A 7506-nucleotide genomic window follows, 5' to 3' on the forward strand; every position below is an offset into this window, starting at 1 on the left:
TCCTGTGGAGTTGAACCCCTATCAGGCCCCAGTTCTCTTTCCCTAGTCTTGCATGTGGCATACACTGCTTCTCCATAACTTACATACCACATACACACGTTCCATTAACATTTCATGTGATAGGTCAGAGTCTAGGCCTAGGCCTCTCTCTCCTTGAGACATGGATTGTGTATGTGTGCCATTCAGAGGGTGAATGGGCAAGACAAAATATTTAAGTGCCTTTGAACGGGGTATGGTAGTAGGTGCCAGGCACAACGATGAGTGTGTCAAGAACTGCAACTCTGCCAGCTTTTTCATGCTCAACAGTGTCCGTGTATCAAGAATGGTCCACCACCCAAAGGACATCCAGCCAAACTCACACAACTGTTGGAAGCATTGGAGTCAACATGGTCCAGCATCCCTGTGGAACGCTTTTTCAACACCTTGTAGAGTCCATGCCCTGACTAATTGAGGCTGTTCTGAGGGCAAAAGGGGGTGCAACTCAATATTAGGAAGGTGTTCCTAAGGTTTGGTACACTCAGCACTGTTGGAGCTAGAAACATAAGCATTTCACTGCACCTGCGATAGCATCTGCAAAATATGTATACACAACCAATAACATTTTATTTGAACAGCAGCGTAGGATTGGTGAATTCTTCCAACTTCCAGGTCAGAGGTAAGAAAATAAGAAAGACGCGCTGCCTGCCCCCCTGAACCAATTCCAGTAATCATTTGTGACCCATAAACATGATGGGAGTGGGACAGACAAAGCAGAGACAACGGAGCACTGAACCAAAGCCTAGTGACTACTGTGACAGTGACAAACCATAATCCTCCTGTTCACTGACCTGGTTCTGGGGAAGGAGGAGGAAGAGAGTGATTGAATGAGGGAGGGAGCAGAGTGAGAGAGAGGGCGAGATAGAATGTTAGAGAGTGCGTGAGTGAGTGAGTGAGTGAGTGAGTGGAGGGCACATCGGTGTCAGTAAAAGCATTATTGGCAATTTCAAACAACCCCCCCTCTCCCATTTGTCCTCCTCCTCTTCCTGTATTCATGAAGCCTTAAATGTGTGTGCCTGCTGCATCTGTCAGAACACACGTTTGAAAACTAATGACAATAATGGTAGTAGCAGGCCTTTTCTGGGCCATCTGTCACGCAGGGGAATAGGGAGTTTTTACCTCCTACTACCCCAGGCAGGGAGTTGAACAACTCACTGAGATGATTCATAGATCTAATTTCACACAACACAACCCAGGGAAGAGTGCGCTTGAGATGCCCTTTAATGAAATGGCAAATAAATGCCTTGTTCATTTTTTACTGGCAAAGCAGAAAGCACCTTGAAATGAAGTTGTATTAAACACAGAAGAGAATGACAAAACAAAACTTTCCACAGTCAAAACATTGGATGTTAATACCATGGTTACTAAGACTAACTGAAAGATTTCATGATAAAACAGCGAGATTAAATCTACAGCAGGTAGTGAAAACAGCCCATAGACAGACCATACTAGTCAATGGGGCCCCGCCCAACTCTTTCATCCTCTTATCCACACAGAACTCTTGGATGGAGGAGAGGGGGTTATCCAGATGGGCCTCACTCTGGCCCGTCTGCCTGCTTTTCCCAGCATCCCCTGGGAGGGCCAAACAGAGGGTCAGGACTCAGGAGCCATATGCAAACTAGGGACCCTGTGAAGGGGGAATGGAGTGACAGCAGCTGGCTGGGACAAGCAGCCGTAAAGCTGAATATGGGGTCAGGTTTTTTTTAACATGCCTCCTCCTCCATCAGTTTTTATCTCTGATCTGTGGATGGCTAGGTGCCACTTTATCATCCCATGGATGGACAGACCATTGGACAGAGATCCAGAGGTCATGGGTTTCATTGCAGATAGAAATAAAAACGTACAGAACTGACACAAACCACTCAACTTCATTAGTATGCAATAACAATGCAATTACTAAAGTACTATATAAAAATGTAATAACAGTGTTACTACACAGCAGGGTTTTCGTTAGTAAAATGTGGCGCCGGACAACGTGACCGGGAAGATGTTTTATTTACCGGCCATTTGAGAAATTTACCGGACCCAAATGCATTGGGTGCATAACCAATTAGGGCGTCCATCCACTCTGCTCAGAACGACAGAAATCACATTTAGGATTATGGTAATGCATCATAACAGAACATGTGACTCATGTAATGAAGCAGCCAATAAAACGTCACTTTCAAACATTTGCCAAAATGCAATTTGCGGGAAAACACCAATCTAAACAGCGCACCTGAGAAAACACAATTCTAAACAGAGCAACTGATATCGGTTCCATGTGTGACAGAGATGAAAATCTCAGTTAGAAAGTGGGGGAATCTAAAGACACAACAACTAGGATGGGTTGCTAATATGACTAGGATTATGCCTTTGGCTTCTTGACAACAAAAGAAAGTTGATATGAAAACCAATGGAACAGGAGAGAAATGGCATGGCGGTGGGTCCAATAGGGAAGTAAATGAAAATAAATGTGCTAATATTATATAACTACTCCTGTCTATACAGAAAGAAAGAAAATCATTCAAAATACTTTACCAGAAAGCATGACTTAGCCACAGAGGAATTGAGGATCATTCATTTATTTATTTTTTAAATAACTGTGGAGTGTTTCAAATCACAAGCTCCTAGGCCTATGCCTATTTGGGAAGCCCGCAATTTGGGCAGCACCCATGGCAATAGGTCTAGCTGATTATTGAGTTGCAGCTGTCAGTGAATTTAGTTTGATTTTTTAAAAGAAAAGCATCTAAAATGTTAGAAGATAATGTGTCTTGAGTATAATTTAAAATGTTGAGACAAGAAGGGGAGGGGTGTGTGGCGAAGATGTAGACGAATCGCTCTCCAGAATGACTCAGCTGTCTCCCGCCAATTCTTGCCATTCACTGTTTCCCTGTGTGAATTGTTTGCTCTTTGATATATATGTTTAATCAATTCCCCATTACATATGTCATCAGTAGTCAATCTTCGTAATTTGGTTACATACATTTCTGTTAATGCATGTATTAATTACAGTTATTTAACGTTTTCATTCTCAGAGTGGAAATGTTGTTTGCAGAGTTCACAACCTGCTATTCTTGTGAGAAACAAGTTTTGGTTTATTTCATAACCATAATTTACGAGATTTGTCCATTTTGTCATGGTCTTTTGTTTGGAGGGCTCCATGTGAGCATGTGTCTGGTTTCTCTGTCCTGATAATGTTGAGGGAGCGATTTATCAGGGAGTGCTGCAGCACCCTCAGCACCACTACTTCCCGCAGCTATGGTAGGAAAGTGTTTAACATCCATTGTGAATGATAATATATAAAAACTATAGTTCCTCACAGTAAGCTATTTGAAAAATCTTTCCAACAATCTCCCCCTCGATAATCACTATCCCTGGTGTGAAAGAGCAATGGAAATTATAGGTCTACTGCAGCATTGGACTATAGGCTATGCGTTTCAGGTGCTCATTTCTTTAGCCACCAATGGATCACAGTGTATCAATGTGTCCATATGACAGAGGCTGGTGATCTCGCATTAGTTGACTTAACTTTTAGATGTTTATAATTTTAATTCCGATTTTTATGATTAATTACTTGACAATTTTGAGAAACTAAAATGTTATTATTGAAATTAAACTGTTCCACGAAAGTGCGCGTATGAAAATCATAACTGGCACGCAGAACGGTAGAAATGGTAGGATAAATTGTCATCTTCCCCACACTTGAAACTCACATGCCGCCTATGAAGCCTTTATAAAATAACTGCCTCCACGTTTCCATGATAGGATTTTGCCTATAGGCTACTTTGAAGCAAGGTAAGACATGACAAAAATGCACACACACACTTACTTTAAACCCCCATGCTCCTTTGAGAGCCCTCTTTCAAAGTCACTGAGATCTCTTCTGCAAGCTATGGTAGCCAAAAAAAATTGGCAACTGGGCATTGTTATACATGACCCTAAGAATGATGGGATGTTAATTGCTTAATTAACTCAGGAACCACACCTGTGTTGAAGCAAATGCTTTCATTATACTTTTTTCATTATACTTTGTATCCCTCATTTACTCATGCGTATCCTTTACTTTGGTAATTACCTTTATACTTTTGTTTGTTTAGGATTTGAGTTTATGATATTAAAACATTATTTGACATTTACTGCTCATGGGGACAGCTAACGTTAGCTTGCATTCACTGGTTTAGCTAACTAACGCTAGTTAGCATAATTAAGTGGATTGCGTGAAGGGAATGGTCACCCCTCTGTAGATGTAGCGGCGGCAGGTAGCTTAGTGGGTAAGAGCGTTGTGCCAGTAACCGAAAGGTCGCTGGTTCTAATCCCCGAGCCGACTAGGTGAAAAATCTGTCGATGTGCCCTTAAGCAAGGCACTTAACCCTAATTGCTCCTGTAAGTCGCTCTGGATAAGAGCGTCTGCTAAATGACGTAAATGTAGAAATTGCAATTAGTTAGCTGAAATACTGTAGTGCATCTAAAAAGTATGAAGCGAATACGATAGCATTTAGTTTAGGCAAGCAAGCACATCTCTGTTCACTAGCTAGCTAGTGACAACAAAATATGTTTATAACTGACCCTTGTTCTATCTGTGACAACTGTGCCATGGCGCAATCCTGGGACGCTGCTGTTCGGAAGGGCCTCGCTGACTCCCAATTCCAGAATTCCACCATGAAAACATGGACAATCCATCAAGGTTCACCTTACCCAGTGTCCTTTAGATATTCATAATTTTAGTAAATCCTGAACACTTAAAACGTTCCTTCGTTGTCTGTTTTAAATCAGTTAGCAAGTAAAACATTTGACATCTAGCTGGCGTTAGCTAATGTGGTTATTCCTGATAGCATAACTTGCTAGCTCGCTGGAAAACAACAAATGTAGCTAATGTTACTTACTCATTGAAAAGCAGACAAATGGTTTCCGAAGACGACGGTGATTTCTCCTGTGATTTCTCCTGTGAATATGTTTTTTTTTATTGACAAAAAAGATTGTGGGTGACTCTCTTCAGTGCCTGTGTTTTGATAGTCCGAATTATTGCAACAGAGGGCTGTCCACAAAACTGTCCCTATGTTGGCTGATAGTAGTAAACCAGAGCAATGGGAAAAAAATGTCTGTCGGTCGGAGGCACAGAGCCTGCATCATGTTATACCAGAAACAAAGAACAACACAGCTCCCTAGCGGAGAAATGGGAGAAATACATCAGTGAGCGCATAAGAGAGGGTAGCCTATTTATGTTATAGAGGCGCACGAGCAGAATTTACACAGTTGCGCTTCAGTGGAAAGCATGTATGTTTGATGAATGTCTGAAGACTTGATGACAGAAATGTACTGCACTTTTTACTGAGAGAAAAAACACATAGGCCTACCTTTTCCTTCAGATACCCTATATTGTCCTTTTTTATGTCAGCAATATGTGAGACTGACCTAATTCATCCCTTTGGTGATACCTATAATGTAGCTAGCAAATGTATTTACTAGATAACCAAACAAACATACTTGCTAGGTTAGCTAACCAAACCACCAGTCCTAGCTTGCTATTACGAAAATCGAATTCAACAATGCCAATAATGTGAGGGGACTTTTGCTTTCAAAAGCAACTCAAATATAGAACATGGCTCGAGGAGGTGTGATATATGGCCAATATACCATGGCTAAGGGCTGTTCTTATGCATGACACAACACAGAGTGCCTGGATACAGCCCTTAGCCGTGTTATATTGGCCATATATCACAAACCCCCAAGGTGCCTTATTGCTATTATAAACTGTTTACCAACGAAATTAGAGCAGTAAAATGAAATGTTTTGTCATACCCATGTTATACGGTCTGATATACCACGGCTGTCAGCCAATCAGCATTCAGGGCTCGAACCACCCACTTTATAAACAACATTTTATAATACTGTATAACACTGGTATGCCAAAACATTTTTTTTTACTGTTCTAATTACGTTGATAAAATGTTTATAATAGCAATAAGGCACCTCGGGGGTTTGTGATATATGGCCAATATACAGTGGGGGAAAAAAGTATTTAGTCAGCCACCAATTGTGCAAGTTCTCCCACTTAAAAAGATGAGAGAGGCCTGTAATTTTCATTATAGGTACACGTCAACTATGACAGACAAATTGAGAATTTTTTTCTCCAGAAAATCACATTGTAGGATTTTTAATGAATTTATTTGCAAATTATGGTGGAAAATAAGTATTTGGTCACCTACAAACAAGCAAGATTTCTGGCTCTCACAGACCTGTAACTTCTTCTTTAAGAGGCTCCTCTGTCCTCCACTTGTTACCTGAATTTATGGCACCTGTTTGAACTTGTTATCAGTATAAAAGACACCTGTCCACAACCTCAAACAGTCACACTCCAAACTCCACTATGGCCAAGACCAAAGAGCTGTCAAAGGACACCAGAAACAAAATTGTAGACCTGCACCAGGCTGGGAAGACTGAATCTGCAATAGGTAAGCAGCTTGGTTTGAAGAAATCAACTGTGGGAGCAATTATTAGGAAATGGAAGACATACAAGACCACTGATAATCTCCCTCGATCTGGGGCTCCACGCAAGATCTCACCCCGTGGGGTCAAAATGATCACAAGAACGGTGAGCAATATCCCAGAACCACACGGGGGGACCTAGTGAATGACCTGCAGAGAGCTGGGACCAAAGTAACAAAGCCTACCATCAGTAACACACTACGCCGCCAGGGACTCAAATCCTGCAGTGCCAGACGTGTCCCCCTGCTTAAGCCAGTACATGTCCAGGCCCGTCTGAAGTTTGCTAGAGTGCATTTGGATGATCCAGAAGAGGATTGGGAGAATGTCATATGGTCAGATGAAACCAAAATATAACTTTTTGGTAAAAACTCAACTCGTCGTGTTTTGAGGACAAAGAATGCTGAGTTGCATCCAAAGAACACCATACCTACTGTGAAGCATGGGGGTGGAAACATCATGCTTTGGGGCTGTTTTTATGCAAAGGGACCAGGACGACTGATCCGTGTAAAGGAAAGAATGAATGGGGCCATGTATCGTGAGATTTTGAGTGAAAACCTCCTTCCATCAGCAAGGGCATTGAAGATGAAACGTGGCTGGGTCTTTCAGCATGACAATGATCCCAAACACACCGCCCGGGCAACGAAGGAGTGGCTTCGTAAGAAGCATTTCAAGGTCCTGGAGTGGCCTAGCCAGTCTCCAGATCTCAACCCCATAGAAAATCTTTGGATGGAGTTGAAAGTCCGTGTTGCCCAGCGACAGCCCCAAAACATCACTGCTCTAGAGGAGATCTGCATGGAGGAATGGGCCAAAATACCAGCAACAGTGTGTGAAAACCTTGTGAAGACTTACAGAAAACGTTTGACCTGTGTCATTGCCAACAAAGGGTATATAACAAAGTATTGAGAAACTTTTGTTATTGATCAAATACTTATTTTCCACCATAATTTGCAAATCAATTCATTAAAAATCCTACAATGTGATTTTCTGGATTTTATTTTCTCA

General features: G+C 41.7%; 1 protein-coding gene across 2 annotated transcripts in view; it reads right to left on the bottom strand.

Moving 5' to 3' along the window:
* The window catches only part of LOC311102280 (CUE domain-containing protein 1-like), a 39146-nt gene extending 34040 nt beyond the window's left edge, over window positions 1–5106 (bottom strand). For both annotated transcript variants that reach the window (XM_084143573.1, XM_084143571.1), the window contains exon 1: window positions 4902–5106. The gene's annotated coding sequence lies outside the window, so the exon portion shown is untranslated. The remainder of the gene's footprint in view (window positions 1–4901) is intronic.
* Window positions 5107–7506: the final 2400 nt, after the last annotated feature.

This window comes from Coregonus lavaretus (genome assembly GCF_964263955.1).
Source record: "Coregonus lavaretus genome assembly, chromosome: 26".
NCBI lineage: Eukaryota > Metazoa > Chordata > Actinopteri > Salmoniformes > Salmonidae > Coregonus > Coregonus lavaretus.